At 38.8% G+C, this 17,807-nt stretch overlaps 1 non-coding gene across 1 annotated transcript; it reads right to left on the reverse strand.

Moving 5' to 3' along the window:
* Window positions 1-3,294: 3,294 nt before the first annotated feature.
* On the reverse strand, window positions 3,295-3,400 carry LOC140870168 (small nucleolar RNA R71). Its single transcript, XR_012147143.1, has one exon. It is a non-coding gene; the product is annotated as a small nucleolar RNA R71 (small nucleolar RNA).
* Window positions 3,401-17,807: the final 14,407 nt, after the last annotated feature.

Genomic DNA, 17,807 nt, shown 5'->3' on the forward strand with positions numbered 1-17,807 from the left:
TTTGCAGATGCCTTGGAACAAATGCCTAACTATGCAAAGTTCATCAAAGATGTAATGTCCAAGAAGAGGAGATTTCAAGACAATGAAGTGGTGAATTTGACAGAAGAGTGTAGTGCAATCCTGTAGAAAAAATTGCCACAAAAGCTTAAGGATCCAGGAAGTTTTACTATCCCTTGTTTTATTGGTCGTTCTAAAGTTAATCGAGCTTTATGTGATTTAGGAGCAAGTATTAATTTGATGCCTTTTTCTGTCTACAGGACTTTAGAGCTTGGAGAAGTCAGGGAAACCACCATCACTTTACAGTTGGCTGATCGGAGTCTCACATATCCTCGAGGTATTGTGGAGGATGTTTTGGTGAAGGTCGACAAGTTCATCTTTCCCACAGATTTCGTAATTTTAGACATGGATGAAGATGAAGAAACTCCTTTGATCTTTGGACGACCCTTTCTAGCTACTGCACGCGCACTGATCGATGTCCATAAAGGAGAGCTCACACTTCGCGTTGGTGGTGAAGCTGTGATTTTCAACATTTATCATACCATGAGGGTCCAAGCGAGGTGAGTACATGTAAGAGCATTGAAATTGTTAATTTTCATAATTCCTTTTTATGTGCATGAAGTACTGACCCACTAGAAAGGTGTTTGGTGGCGGATAAGGTGGTTGATAAGGAAGAAGATTGGGAGTTACATGAACAAAAAGTATTCCTAGACAGCGCTCCGAAAGAAAAAATGGTGAGTTCTAAGGAATCTAAAGCATTGGAAAATAGTGCACCTGAGGTATCTCCTGAAACTCATGATCTGAAAGCATTGCCTGCGCACCTATTTTATGAATTCCTTGGTGAAAATTCTACTTGTCCTGTTATTATATCTGCTCATTTGTCTGTTGTAGAAAAAGATAAATTGTTGCGAGTTCTGAGAAAATTTAAAACTGCTTTAGGGTGGTAAATTTCTGACATTAAGGGTATTAGTCCAACAATTTGTATGCATAAAATTTTGATGGAAGAGTCTTATACTCCTTATGTTGATCATCAGAGGCGGTTGAATCCTGCCATGAAAGAGGTAGTTAAGAAAGAAGTTTTAAAGTTGTTGAATGGGAGAGTGATTTATGCTATTTCTGATAGTAGTTGGGTATCTCCGGTTCAAGTGGTGCCTAAGAAGGGTGGGATTACTGTAGTTAAAAACGAAAATAAAGAGTTAGTCTCCACACGTACAGTAACTGGCTGGCGAGTTTGTATAGACTATAGGAAGTTGAACAAAGCTACTCGTAAGGATCATTTTCCACTTCCTTTCATTGATCAAATGCTTGATAGACTTTTTGGTTATTGCTATTACTGCTTCTTAGATGGTTATTCAGGTTATAATCAAATAGCTATAGCACCAGAGGATCAGGAGAAGACTACTTTTACGTGTCCCTATGGCACGTTTGCTTTCAGGAGGATGCCTTTTGGATTGTGTAATGTACCTGCAACTTTTCAGCGGTGTATGATGGCGATTTTTGCAGATATGGTGGAGGACGTGATGGAAGTTTTTATGGATGACTTTTCCGTATTTGGTACCACTTTTGATCATTGCTTGCATAATTTGTCTCTTGTTTTGCAGAGGTGCCAGGAAAAGAATTTAGTGCTAAATTGGGAAAAATGCCACTTTATGACGAAGTGCTGTGTTTAATTTTGGGAATTTTTGGATACTTTTGGAAGGTTTTTGGACGAATCTTAAGGGCGTATTTAAGGGTTTTTCAGACCTAATGAGAGTCATCAAGCGGCCACTACACAAAAATAATCTTGAGAGAAAAGTCGTTAAATTTTCGATCGAGATTTGGAGTTGCTTGGAACAAAGACGAAGACTTTTCAACCGGACACGGAAGAAAGACTTCGGATTTGTTATCTTTACTTTATTTATTTCTTTTGAGATTGAATTATGTTTAAATTTCTGAACATGATTTATGTTGTTATGAATTTTATTATGAACTAAACTTTTTAAGTCTAGAGGTCGATGTAGCCCGGTCAAGACATATTTATGAATTGTTGATTTTAATGAATTGAGTTCTTCTAAATTAATTGTGATTCATGGTTTGATAGTCTTTTCAATTTATTGGCCATAAATTGATTTGTCATATTTATTCAGAATCCGGCACTCGGGAGAGGGGATTTAGAATAGGATCAATAGAATTCACACTTTTAATTGTTTATATGACTCGGAAGAGCTTATAATTTTAATAGAACCTAAAAAGAACATTGTTTCACACATATCATTACAAGTAGATTTTTTATAGGGATATTGAAATCGATCTGTAATTGATACATTCTATTTGATACTCGGAAGAGGGAAATAGTATAATCTATGTGTTCTTGGTTATTAATTTAAATGAATTCATGAAAATAGATTGATTGGGATTGAATATTGTTGAGACCAGGTGAAATCAAACCTCTAAACTATTTTTCTCTGATTGATAATCTCTAAAGGATTGTGTTTGTGCGCGCTTTTCAATTTTCTCTATTTATTTAATTTGTCATAAACCCCTCTAAAGTTTAATTTTCTAAATAAAATTAAGACTATTTTAATTTCAAGTATTGAATATTTTCAAATTATTCCATGTGGGATCGACACTCTCTCTTTCACTTTACTAAAACTTGACACTCGTACGCTTGCGAGTATTTTTCACAACAAGTTTTTGGCGACGTTGCCGGGGAGTAATTTTGATTATTTTTTAATCTTGTTACCAATTAGTCGAAGTTTTAATTTAGAGTTTTCTTTATTTTAATTTAAGTACTAATAAATTGTTATTGTTCTTAATTGCAGTTTATGCGAAGATCTCAAAGTAATTCTTTGCTCTTTGATCCAGAGATTGAACGAACTGCACGAGCTTTGAGAAGAGCTAGGAGAGAAGAACAACTTAACATGGCTGAAGAAAATGTTAATGAATTGCCCTTGGTGCCAATTAGAGATCATTTCAGGCCGACGATCCAGGCTCACTATTCTGGAATCGCTCGAGGGACAATAAATGCCAACAACTTTGAGTTGAAGCCGACATTAATTAACATGGTTCAGCAGAACCAATTCAATGGAACTGCCACTGCTGATTCTCATTTACACTTGCGCACTTTTCTAGAGATTACTGATACTGTTAAAATAAATTGTATTTCTGAGGATACAATACGCTTACGTTTGTTTCCTTTTTCTCTCAGGGACAAGGCACGGAGTTGGCTGCAGGCATTGCCGCTAGGACGCATAACAACTTGGGAAGGCATGGCTGTGAAATTCTTAGAGAAATTCTTTCCACCATCCAAAGCAACCCAGCTGAAGATTGAGATCAGTACTTTTCAATAGCATGATTCAGAACAGCTATATGAGGCATGGGAAAGGTACAAAGATTTGTTAAAGCGTTGTCCTAATCATAATATTGCAGACTGGGAAGAAATAGAGTTTTCTACAATGGATTAAATATGCATACAAGAATGTCGGTGGACTCTGCTGCTGGAGGTACCATATTTGCCAAGGACCCCGTTTAGGCTTATGATATGCTGGAACAGATGACTATCAATAGTTATCAATGGCCATCTGAACGTACGGGAGTCAAGAAGGGAGTGTACAGTGTGGATCCTCTTACATCCATTACTGCACAGTTATCTGCGTTGAGTACACAAGTTGCTTCTCTAAACAAGGTGAATATCGCAGAACCTGCAGGTGTATCAGTTTCCATAGAAGAATCTCATCCACCTGAGGAAGCTCAATATAACAATCCCAGAGGCTATGGAAACTATCTAGGTAACCCTCCTCCTAATACTTATCATCCTGGTTTACGTAACCATGAAAACGTTTTTATGCCAACAACAAGAATGTGTTGAAACCCCCTCCGGGATTCAATACAAATCAAGGGGAAGGTAAAGCATCGTTGGAGGATGTGGTGTCTACATTTGTCACTGAATCTAACAAGCGGATGTCGAGGACTGAAACTCGAATGGACAACGTGGAGACACACATGTGCGGTTTGGGAGCTATGATGAAATCCATGGAGACACAGATTGGACAGCTTGCACATGCTTTGAAGGATCAAAACAGAGGGCAGTTTCCCAGCAATACTGAAGTGAATCCAAAAGAACAATGCAAAGCAGTTGAGTTAAGAATTCGGAAGAAGTTAGAAGCTGAAGAGAAGCGCAGAGAAAAAGAAGTAGAAGAACCAGTGACTGAAGAAATTGTGGTTGAAGAGCCCAATAAGGAATCTGAATCTAAACCGATGTACAAGCCACAACTTCCATACCCACAGCGGTTTAAGAAGAAGGCACTTGATGAGCAATTTTCCAAGTTTCTAGATATCTTTAAGAAGATACACATCAATATTCCATTTGCAGATGCCTTGGAACAAATGCCTAACTATGCAAAGTTCATCAAAGATGTAATGTCCAAGAAGAGGAGATTGCAAGACAATGAAGTGGTGAATTTGACAGAAGAGTGTAGTGCAATCCTGCAGAAAAAATTGCCACAAAAGCTTAAGGATCCAGGAAGTTTTACTATCCCTTGTTTTATTGGTGGTTCTAAAGTTAATCGAGCTTTATGTGATTTAGGAGCAAGTATTAATTTGATGCCTTTTTCTGTCTACAGGACTTTAGAGCTTGGAGAAGTCAGGGCAACCACCATCACTTTACAGTTGGCTGATCGGAGTCTCACATATCCTCGAGGTATTGTGGAGGATGTTTTGGTGAAGGTCGACAAGTTCATCTTTCCCACAGATTTCGTAATTTTAGACATGGATGAAGATGAAGAAACTCCTTTGATCTTTGGATGACCCTTTCTAGCTACTGCACGCGCACTGATCGATGTCCATAAAGGAGAGCTCACACTTCGCGTTGGTGGTGAAGCTGTGATTTTCAACATTTATCATACCATGAGGGGGCCAAGCGAGGTGAGTACATGTAAGAGCATTGAAATTGTTAATTTTCATAATTCCTTTTCATGTGCAGGAAGTACTGACCCACTAGAAAGGTGTTTGGTGGCGGATAAGGTGGTTGATAAGGAAGAAGATTGGGAGTTACATGAACAAAAAGTATTCCTAGACAGCGCTCCGAAAGAAAAAATGGTGAGTTCTAAGGAATCTAAAGCATTGGAAAATAGTGCACCTGAGGTATCTCCTGAAACTCATGATCTGAAAGCATTGCCTGCGCACCTATTTTATGAATTCCTTGGTGAAAATTCTACTTGTCCTGTTATTATATCTGCTCATTTGTCTGCTGTAGAAAAAGATAAATTGTTGCGAGTTCTGAGAAAATTTAAAACTGCTTTAGGGTGGTAAATTTCTGACATTAAGGATATTAGTCCAACAATTTGCATGCATAAAATTTTGATGGAAGAGTCTTATACTCCTTATGTTGATCATCAGAGGCGGTTGAATCCTGCCATGAAAGAGGTAGTTAAGAAAGAAGTTTTAAAGTTGTTGAATGGGAGAGTGATTTATGCTATTTCTGATAGTAGTTGGGTATCTCCGGTTCAAGTGGTGCCTAAGAAGGGTGGGATTACTGTAGTTAAAAACGAAAATAAAGAGTTAATCTCCACACGTACAGTAACTGGCTGGCGAGTTTGTATAGACTATAGGAAGTTGAACAAAGCTACTCGTAAGGATCATTTTCCACTTCCTTTCATTGATCAAATGCTTGATAGACTTTCTGGTTATTGCTATTACTGCTTCTTAGATGGTTATTCAGGTTATAATCAAATAGCTATAGCACCAGAGGATCAGGAGAAGACTACTTTTACGTGTCCCTATGGCACGTTTGCTTTCAGGAGGATGCCTTTTGGATTGTGTAATGTACCTGCAACTTTTCAGCGGTGTATGATGGCGATTTTTGCAGATATGGTGGAGGACGTGATGGAAGTTTTTATGGATGACTTTTCCGTATTTGGTACCTCTTTTGATCATTGCTTGCATAATTTGTCTCTTGTTTTGCAGAGGTGCCAGGAAAAGAATTTAGTGCTAAATTGGGAAAAATGCCACTTTATGGTTCTAAAGGGAAATTGTACTTGGACATAAAGTGTCATCCAATGGATTAGAGGTGGATCGAGCTAAAGTGGTTGCAATTGAGAAGCTTCCACCTCCGAAGAACAAAAAGGGCATCAGAAGTTTTTTAGGCCATGCAGTGACTTTATTATGAAATTATATTTTAGGCCATGCAGTGTCATCCGTTAAATCATATTTTATGAAATTAATTATTTTTGGTACAATTGATGATAAGATATGATCTTATGGATATATTGAGTAAAATATGATTTTATGTATAAAATTGGATTTTATAGATAAAATATGATTATATTTGATAAAAAGATAAAATATGATTTTGTATGTAAAATAAGATTTTATATATGAAATATGATTTTATCCTTTTAAATTTAAATTGCCATTGCATGTTATCCAATAAATTAATTTTGAATTAAATGTTATTGGATAAGGATGATCGATTGCCATGACCAATTTTGTAGGTGTATGTTAGGAATTTACATTTGTTTTTATTGTTGTTGGATTTATTAATGGGTCTGGTTTATGGCCCAATATGAATTGTCATATGTAATAAAAGTGGGCTTGGTTTATGGTCCGTTCCCACCCCTTAAAAATGTATCCCCTACTTGTCATTGTTATTTATTGTAAATACATTAGATTTAGTGGGAGATGAAGATTTGAAGATGGAGGTGGGCCCAGCAAACAATAAAGACAGAAGAAATGTAAATTGGAAGCTCAATGTAATAGGATTGCATTGCATACTGCATATTACCTAGGATTGGACTAAGACTCGTGATTGGCAACCACGGGTCGATTAGAAATGGAATCGATCATCCTATATAATATGTGATATTATTGTTGTATGCATGTTTTAGACAAAATTGTGTGAATCCGGCAAGAATACAAATTTTAAAAATGATGAGACAAATTTTCATAATTAAAATCCCTCATTTTAAATATGATTTAAAATTGATATCATGATAAATAAAGGAAATTTAAATTTGTTTAAATGTTCCTACCTTCCATCAACGATCAATGTATGAGATGCTACCCGCGGATACGGTCCGGCTCATATTATTGGGGGGCCCGTTCGTCGGAAAGCTGTACATTGGATCGACACATGTTGTAAGTTGGGTGGAACTCCCATGGGATCGGCTCATATTATTGGGGGATCCACATGGCGACCGTCCATCACAACTTAATATTGATGGGTCATCTTGACATGTCACAATAAACGGAGTCATATTATTGGGCCCTTATTGGACATGAGGTAAAAACGTGGAGGTTTCTTTGGAAGCAATTGAGCTCTACCTTTTGAAAATTATGGTTGGCTGATATTATTCGGGACCATAGTTTGTCAATTGGACTCCATGTTCTCACTAAGGAAAACAGTTTCCCGTTTTCACTAGAGGGTAGTGAAATCGTTAAAATAGTGGGAGTGAGATTCATAAAATAAATTTCGCCTATTTTATGTCTTAGTAAATTAATTAAACAATCACTGATATTTGTCTGTTTCTTTTCAGTATTTCATAAAGATGAATTCGCGTAATCCACTTTTTTCGATCCTCGAACAAAATAAATTGACTGGCGCAAACTATACGGAATGGTTCCGTAAGTTGAAGATTGTCTTGACTTCGGAGAAGATGCTCTACGTGTTAGAAAAATCTCCTCCGAAGGAAGCACCAGCTGACATAAGTCCGGAAGAGTTAGCCAAACTTGATACATGGTGGGACCATGATATCAAGGCCAAATGCTATATGCAAGCCTCGATGTCTGATGAACTCCAGAGGCGATTTGAGGACACCATGAATGCTGCTGACATTCACGTACAACTCAAGGAACTTTTTGGGGCTCAATCGAGGGCTGAAGGTTCGCTACTATATAGGAGCTAATGACGTGTCTCATGCGTGAAGGGACTTCGGTCCGTGATCATGGGGTACGATGTTGGAAAACTGGCGAGTTCCCAGACCAATTACGATTGATACCCGGTGCAGCGGAAGTTTAAAAATTTTTCATGGAACGTTTCCATGGTATGGGTATCAACCGTTCATCGATTGAATTACGTGTGTGTAAAATTTAAATAACAATTAAATAAATTTTACCTCAAATCTCGCAACGAGATTAATGGACACCAACAGAACAATTCTGCTCTTGTTGTCTCTCCCTGGAACCGATGAACGCCTTCAATCAGGTCCACGAACAGAGGTTTAATCCCTCTGATAGACTGCACTAGAAAATCTATCAGAAGTTTTCTGCGAAGAGAATACACGAATTTGATTCGTTATTCCTTACTGCGATTCAAAATCACAGACCGGAATTTTCTCGGGCAGAGCAAGGGGGCGGCCGAAATTCTTTGAGAGAGAATAGGGTTTTCGAATTTTTGCTCTCAAAAATTATGACCTGTTGTGTGTAATTTCTGTACTGAAATAACTTATTTATAATGCAGGCCACTAACACCTTAGGGCCCATTAGTCATAAGCTGGGGCCCGACAAGCAAAGCCCGCTCGTTCAGAAATTAATATAAAATTTATCGTGACTCCGATTGATGAAACGATTTCACCAATGTGCACAGAAACCATTTCTGCACGTTTTAAAGTCAAAATAAATTTTCCTGAATCCGAATTCAGTGGTTTCCAAAAATGTCCATCCCTATGTCATTTTAGGAAGCCCTACTCCCTTACTCTTATTTAAGAAGTCCAACTCCTTAGTTCATTAAATTTAACTCTTTAAATTTAACTATCTCAACGGGGATTAAAACTCCATTACACTGTGTGACCCTCAATGGTTCAGGGATACAGCTAGCCGTGGGCTCACAACTCCTTGTGACTCGGAACAACACTTTCCGACTTGCCCAACGAATCATGGTAAAGCGCCTAGCAACATCGCCCCATGATTCCCTAGGTATCACTGATAGTGCCTACAAGAACCAGTAGATTTTGGTTAACGTACAGTACGGTCCCTTCATCCATATATCCCGATCGAATCAACAACCATTGGTATATCGAGAGTCGCTCAAGATTCGATAACTATGCAATACATCTTGAAGATCAAATTAGTGACATCGCATGTGCTACTAAGAAACCATTTCTTAAATCACATCAAGTACTCTGGCCAGAGATTTGTCACACTAATATCTCCTCAGATCGCATAGGATATCCACACTCGCAAGTATGTGGTGAATCCTTGACAACAATGCATTGACTCCTATATGTGTCGTAACTGTACCCAATCTCGACACCTGATGACCCCCTCAGAGTCGGTAAACGAGTCAAAGCACAGTACTAGCATATAGAGTCTCCATGATGTTTCAAGTCGTAAGGACTAATGGTGTACAACCAAAACCGCGGACTTTATCCACTCGATAAGTGATAACCACTTGGAAAGTCCGGATAGGGTAGTTCGACTATTCATCCTATGAATATCCATTTGCATGCTTCGAACATCTCCATGTTCCCTACCAATGAAACGTGGTACTCCGCATCGCAAATGCTAGTCTCAAACTCGAGCGATCCTTATCCTTATTATCGGACGGCTCAATAGACTAGGAACGGTTTTAGAATATACAGTGACTATAAGATGTATTTCATGATAGACATCTCCATGTTCTACCACATCTTACATACACTATAGTATATTCAAGGTCTTTATCAAAACAACAATAGTATATCACAATATAACAATATGAAGTAATATAAAGTCATTGCCATAAAAGTGTAAATAATATTAAACAAAAGATTGTTTATACAAAGAGTCAACAAAGCCCATAGCCACACAGTTGGCTCACTGGGCACCCACTCTTACAATCTCCCACTTGCCCTATAGCCAACTAGTCATACTACGTAGACCCATTGCTTCGCGATGTTTGTCAAACAATGGTCCTGGCAAAGGCTTAGTAAGTGGATCAGCGATATTGTCTGCAGAGGCCACTCGTTCGACACTGATGTCTCCTCTTTCCACAATCTCCCGGATTATGTGGTATTTCCTCAGTACGTGTTTGGATCTTTGATGAGACCTTGGTTCCTTTGCTTGAGCAACGGCACCCGTGTTGTCGCAGTACACCGGGACTGGACCAACAAATTCAGGAATGACGCCCAACTCTTGGACGAAATTCCTCATCCAAACGGCCTCTTTAGCAGCAGCTGATGCTGCAATGTATTCAGCCTCAGTGGTGGAATCCGCTGTGGTGTCCTGCTTGGAACTCTTCCAAGAGACAGCACCGCCATTGAGCATGAACACAAATCCAGAGGTTGACTTCGAGTCATCCACATCACTTTGGAAGCTAGAGTCGGTATAGCCTTCCAGTTTGAGTTCTCGTCCTCCATAAACCATGAACATATTCTTAGTCCTTCGCAAGTACTTAAGAATGTCCTTCACGGCTTTCCAATGCATCTGACCAGGATTAGACTGATATCTGCTCGTGACACTCAGAGCAAATGCTACATCCGGTCTGGTAGATATCATCCCATACATGATACTACCTATAGCTGACGCATATGGTACATGTGTCATATTCTCTATCTCTGCATCAGTCTTGGGACACATAGACTTGGATAGAGAAACTCCATGACACATGGGTAGATGTCCTCTCTTGGACCCATCCATTGAAAACCGTTTCAATATGGTATCGATGTAGGTTGATTGAGTGAGTCCTATCATTCTCTTAGATCTATCCCTATAGATCTGTATCCCAAGAATGTAGGATGCCTCACCCAAATCCTTCATCGAAAATCTACCTGATAACCATATCTTTGTTGACTGCAACATCCCTACATCATTCCCAATGAGTAGGATGTCATCAACATAAAGTACTAAGAATGTCACCGCATCCTTAACTACTTTCTTGTACACGCAAGGTTCCTCCGGGTTCTTGATGAAACCAAAGTCTTTAATTGTTTCATCAAATTTCTGGTTCCAACTTCTTGATGCTTGTTTTAGACCATAAATTGATCTCTGAAGCTTGCATACCTTATGCTCGCTTCCCATGGATGTGTACCCCTCAGGCTGCTTCATATAGATTTCTTCCTTAATGTCTCCATTAAGAAAAGCAGTCTTCACATCCATTTGCCATATCTCATAGTCATACCATGCAGCTATGGCAATTAGGATTCTTATGGACTTGAACATTGCGACTGGTGAAAAGGTTTCATCATAGTCAACTCCTTGCCTTTGAGTGTAACCTTTAGCCACCAATCGCGCCTTGTAGGTCAATACCTTACCATCAGGCCCAAGCTTTCTTTTGTAGATCCATTTACACCCTATTGGAACAATTCCATCGGGAGGATCCACTAAAGTCCAGACTTGGTTAGTATGCATCGAATCCAATTCTGATTGCATAGCTTCAAGCCATAAATTCGAATCCGCATCAGAAATTGCTTCCTTGAAGCTTCTTGGATCACATCCAATGTCGGGTTCATCTTGACCCTCTTCAAGAAGAAGACCATATCGAACTGGAGGTCTAGAAGTCCTCTCGGATCTTCTAGGTGCAGGCGTGTCCAGCAATGGTTCCTGAGGTGTGGGATCGTTATTTTGTATTTCGGGTTCTTCTCGAACTTCTTCGAGTTCCATCATCTCGCCTTTCTTATCCAATAAGAACTCCTTCTCCAAGAAGGTGGCATTCCGTGAAACAAACACCTTTGTTTCAGCAGGATAATAGAAATAATATCCGATTGAATTCTTCGGATACCCCACAAAATAACACAAGCTGGATCGACTATCCAATTTATCTCCCACTGTCCGCTTCACGTAAGCAGGACATCCCCAAATCCTCAAGTACGAATACTTAGGAGCTTTGCCATTCCATAACTCGTATGGTGTTTTGTCCACTGCTTTAGTGTGGACGTTATTCAACAACAATACCGCCGTTTCAAGCGCATAGCCCCAAAACGAAGGTGGAAGCTCAGTGAAGCTCATCATGGATCGAACCATGTCCAACAAAGTTCGATTACGGCGCTCCGATACACCATTAAGCTGTGGTGTCATAGGAGGAGTCCACTGAGAGAGAATCCCATTCTCTTTTAGATAGTCCAAAAACTCGGTACTCAAGTATTCTCCACCTCGATCCGATCGAAGTGCTTTAATACTTTTACCTAGCTTGTTTTCTACTTCAGCCTTGAATTCTTTGAACTTTTCAAATGCTTCAGACTTATATTTCATTAAATATAAATACCCATACCTAGAATAATCATCAGTAAAGGTAATGAAGTAGGTGTGGCCATGTTGAGTCCCTACTCTAAATGGACCACAAACATCTGTATGGATCAAATCCAACAGATTTTGACTACGTTCAGGCTTCCCCTTAAAAGGAGATTTAGTCATTTTCCCTTTTAGGCAGGATTCACAAGTAGGTAGAGAGTTAATATCAGACATATCAAACATGCCCTCTCCCACTAGCTTGTTCATCCTCCTTGAGGAAATATGACCTAGTCTAGCGTGCCAAAGGTTTGCCGGGTTTTGACTATCGATTTTCCTTTTGTTTGTTGTTGCCGGTTTGTCAATACAATTCACTGGAACGTCTTTTAGTTTTAAATTGTATAGATCGTTTTCAAGTTGTCCATTTCCAATTAAACATTCATTCTTGTAAATACTGCAAATCCCATTCACAAAATTACAAGAATAACCATCTCTATCAAGCATAGAAATAGAAATAATGTTTTTAATTAAATCTGGCACAAATAAAACATCTCTCAACAATAATTTAAAACCATTCTGCAAAATCAAACAAACATCTCCAATGGCCGTAGCTTCAACTCTGGAACCATTCCCGAGCCTCAGCTGGGTCTCACCCATTCTAAGCCTGCGACTTCTTGTCATCACCTGCAAATCATTGCAAATGTGAGAACCACATCCGGTATCCAATACCCAAGAAGTTGTATTAAGTGACATGTTTATTTCGATATAGAACATACCCTTTGCAGTTCCCAACTGCTCAAGATACTCCTTGCAGTTGCGCTTCCAATGACCCGGCTTCTTGCAGTAATGGCAAACATCCTTGGATTTTCCATCGTTTGAAGCCTCTGTCTTTTGCTTCTTCTCGGGTTCCACTTTCTTGGGTGGGGCAGAACGTTTCTTGCCCTTCATACTTGGCCCCTTCTTAGCAGAAGATGAGGAGCCCACCAAGAAAGCTGGCTTATCCTTCTTAAGTGTGGATTCATATGTAACGAGCATATTGACCATCTCTTCAAGGGTGGCCTCTATCTTGTTCATATTAAAATTTATCACGAATCCATCAAATGAAGAAGGAAGAGATAGAAGCAGCAAGTCCACAGTGAGTTCATGCTCCAACACCAAATCAAGGGTCGCTAACTTCTGTATGAGCCAAATCACTCGTACCCCATGATCACGGACCGAAGTCCCTTCACGCATGCGGCACGTCATCAACTCCTTAACAGTAGAGAACCTTTCAGCCCTCGACTGAGCCCCAAAAAGTTCCTTGAGTTGCGTGTGAATGTCAGCAGCATTCACCGTGTCCTCAAATCGCCTCTGGAGTTCATCAGACATCGAGGCTTGCATATAGCATTTGGTCTTGATGTCATGGTCACACCATGCATCAAGTTTGGCCAATTCCTCCGGACTTATGTCAGCTGGTGCTTCCTTCGGAGGTGCTTTCTCTAACACGTAGAGCATTTTCTCCGAAGTTAAGACAATCTTCAACTTTCGGAACCATTCCGTATAGTTGGCGCCAGTCAGCTTGTTTTGTTCGAGGATCGAGAATAAAGGATTTCGCGAATTCATTGTGTGAAATACTGAAAAGGAAAAACAGACATATATCAATGATTGTTTAACAATTTACTAAGACATAAAATAGGCGAATTTAATTTTATGAATCTCACTCCCACTATTTTAACGATTTCACCACCCTCTAGTGAAAACGGGAAACTTTTTCCTTAGTGAGAACATGGAGTCCAATTGACAAACTTATGGTCCCGAATAATATCAGCCAACCATAATTCTCAAAAGGTAGAGCCCAATTGCTTCCAAAGCAACCCCCATGTATTTACCTCATGTCCAATAAGGGCCCAATAATATGACGCCGTTTAAAGTGACATGTCAAGATGACCCATCAATATTAAGTTGTGATGGACGGTCGCCATGTGGATCCCCCAATAATATGAGCCGATCCCATGGGAGTTCCACCCAACTTACAACATTTGTCGATCCAATGTACAGCTTTCCGACGAACGGGCCCCCCCAATAATATGAGCCGGACCGTATCCGCGGGTAGCATCACATACATTGACCGTTGATGGAAGGTAGGAACATTTAAACAATATTTAAATTTCCTTTATTTATCTTGATATAAATTTTAAATCATATTTAAAATGAGGGATTTTATTTATAAAAAATATTTGTCTCATCATTTTTAATTTATTGCATGCATTGCCGGATTCACGCAATTTATGTCTAAACATGCATACAATCATAATATCACATATTATATAGGATGATCGATTCCATTTCTAATTGACCCGTGGTTGCCAATCACGGGTCTTAGTCCAATCCTAGGTAATATGCAGTATGCAAATGCAATCCTATTACATATGCTTCCAATTTACATTTCTTCAGTCTTCATTGTCTGCTGGACCCACCATCTTCAAATCTTGATCTCCCACTAAATCTAATGTATTTACAATTAAATAACAATGACAAGTAGGGGATACATTTTTAGGGGGTGGGAACGGGCTATAAACCAAGCCCACTTTTATTACATATGACATTCATATCGGGCCATAAACCAGGCCCATTAATAAAACCAACAACAATAAAGACAAAATGTAAATTCCTAACATACACCTACAAAATTGGTCATGGCAATCGATCATCCTTATCCAATAACATTTAATTCAAAATTAATTTATTGGATAACATGCTGTGGCAATTCAAATTTAAACAAGATAAAATCATATTTTATATATAAAATCACATTTCACATATAAAATCATATTTTATCTCCATATCAAATAAAATCATATTTTATCTATAAAATCCAATTTTACAAATAAAATCATATTTTATCTAATATATCATAAGATCATATCTTATCATCAATTGTACCAAAATAATTGATTTCAAAATTCAATTTACGGATAAAATATTAAAATTTTCCAAAAATTCAAATTTATCCAAAATCAATTTTAAAATTTACGGACTCGAACAATTCGATCCGAAATCTCGTGAACCAATCAAAAACAATTTTTGACCGGACCAAAAATAAAATTTTAAATAACAATTAAATAAATTTTACCTCAAATCTCGCAACGAGATTAATGGACACCAACAGAACAATTCTGCTCTTGTTGTCTCTCCCTGGAACCGATGAACGCCTTCAATCAGGTCCACGAACAGAGGTTTAATCCCTCTGATAGATTGCACTAGAAAATCTATCAGAAGTTTTCTGCGAAGAGAATACACGAATTTGATTCGTTATTCCTTACTGCGATTCAAAATCACAGACCGGAATTTTCTCGGGCAGAGCAAGGGGGCGGCCGAAATTCTTTGAGAGAGAATAGGGTTTTCGAATTTTTGCTCTCAAAAATTATGACCTGTTGTGTGTAATTTCTGTACTGAAATAACTTATTTATAATGCAGGCCACTAACACCTTAGGGCCCATTAGTCATAAGCTGGGGCCCGACAAGCAAAGCCCGCTCGTTCAGAAATTAATATAAAATTTATCGTGACTCCGATTGATGAAACGATTTCACCAATGTGCACAGAAACCATTTCTGCACGTTTTAAAGTCAAAATAAATTTTCCTGAATCCGAATTCAGTGGTTTCCAAAAATGTCCATCCCTATGTCATTTTAGGAAGCCCTACTCCCTTACTCTTATTTAAGAAGTCCAACTCCTTAGTTCATTAAATTTAACTCTTTAAATTTAACTATCTCAACGGGGATTAAAACTCCATTACACTGTGTGACCCTCAATGGTTCAGGGATACAGCTAGCCGTGGGCTCACAACTCCTTGTGACTCGGAACAACACTTTCCGACTTGCCCAAAGAATCATGGTAAAGCGCCTAGCAACATCGCCCCATGATTCCCTAGGTATCACTGATAGTGCCTACAAGAACCAGTAGATTTTGGTTAACGTACAGTACGGTCCCTTCATCCATATATCCCGATCGAATCAACAACCATTGGTATATCGAGAGTCGCTCAAGATTCGATAACTATGCAATACATCTTGAAGATCAAATTAGTGACATCGCATGTGCTACTAAGAAACCATTTCTTAAATCACATCAAGTACTCTGGCCAGAGATTTGTCACACTAATATCTCCTCAGATCGCATAGGATATCCACACTCGCAAGTATGTGGTGAATCCTTGACAACAATGCATTGACTCCTATATGTGTCGTAACTGTACCCAATCTCGACACCTGATGACCCCCTCAGAGTCGGTAAACGAGTCAAAGCACAGTACTAGCATATAGAGTCTCCATGATGTTTCAAGTCGTAAGGACTAATGGTGTACAACCAAAACCGCGGACTTTATCCACTCGATAAGTGATAACCACTTGGAAAGTCCGGATAGGGTAGTTCGACTATTCATCCTATGAATATCCATTTGCATGCTTCGAACATCTCCATGTTCCCTACCAATGAAACGTGGTACTCCGCATCGCAAATGCTAGTCTCAAACTCGAGCGATCCTTATCCTTATTATCGGACGGCTCAATAGACTAGGAACGGTTTTAGAATATACAGTGACTATAAGATGTATTTCATGATAGACATCTCCATGTTCTACCACATCTTACATACACTATAGTATATTCAAGGTCTTTATCAAAACAACAATAGTATATCACAATATAACAATATGAAGTAATATAAAGTCATTGCCATAAAAGTGTAAATAATATTAAACAAAAGATTGTTTATACAAAGAGTCAACAAAGCCCATAGCCACACAGTTGGCTCACTGGGCACCCACTCTTACATACGAGTGATTTGGCTCATACAGAAGTTGGTAACCCTTGATTTGGTGTTGGAGCATGAACTCAACGTGGACTTACTACTTCTATCTCTTCCTTCTTCGTTTGACGTATTTGTGGTGAATTTCAATATGAACAAGATAGAGGTCTCCCTTGAAGAGATGGTCAATATGCTTGTGACATATGAATCCACTTTAAAGAAAGATAAACCGGCTTTCTTGGTGGGCTTCTCTTCTTCTGCTAAGAAGGGTCCAAGTACAAAGGGTAAGAAACGTTCTGCCCCACCCAAGAAAATCAAACCCGAGAAGAAGTACAAGACAAAGGCTTCAAACATGGAAAAATCCAAGGATGTTTGCCATTACTGCAAGAAGCCCGGTCATTGGAAGCGTAACTGCAAGGAATATCTAGAGCAGTTGCGAACTGCGAAGGGTATGTTCTATATTGAAATAAATGTTTCACTTAATACTACTTCTTGGGTATTGGATACCGGATGTGGATCTCACATTTGCAATGATTTGCAGGTGATGACAAGAAGTCGCAGGCTTAGAATGGGTGAGACCCAGCTGAGGCTCGGAAATGGTTCCAGAGTTGAAGCTAAAGCCGTGGGAGATGTTTATTTAAATTTGCAGAACGGTTTTAAGTTACTTTTGAGAGATGTTTTATTTGTTTCGGATTTGATTAAAAACATTATTTCTGTTTCTATGCTTGATAGAGATGGCTATTCTTGAAATTTTGTGAATGGGATTTGCAATATTTACAAGAATGAATGTTTGATTGGAAATGGACAACTTGAAAATGATCTATATAACTTAAAACTAAAAGACGTTCCAATAAATTATGTTGATAAACCGGCAACAAACAAAAGAAAAATCGATAGCCAAAACCCG

This window comes from Henckelia pumila, chromosome 4, assembly GCF_033568475.1.
Source record: "Henckelia pumila isolate YLH828 chromosome 4, ASM3356847v2, whole genome shotgun sequence".
NCBI lineage: Eukaryota > Viridiplantae > Streptophyta > Magnoliopsida > Lamiales > Gesneriaceae > Henckelia > Henckelia pumila.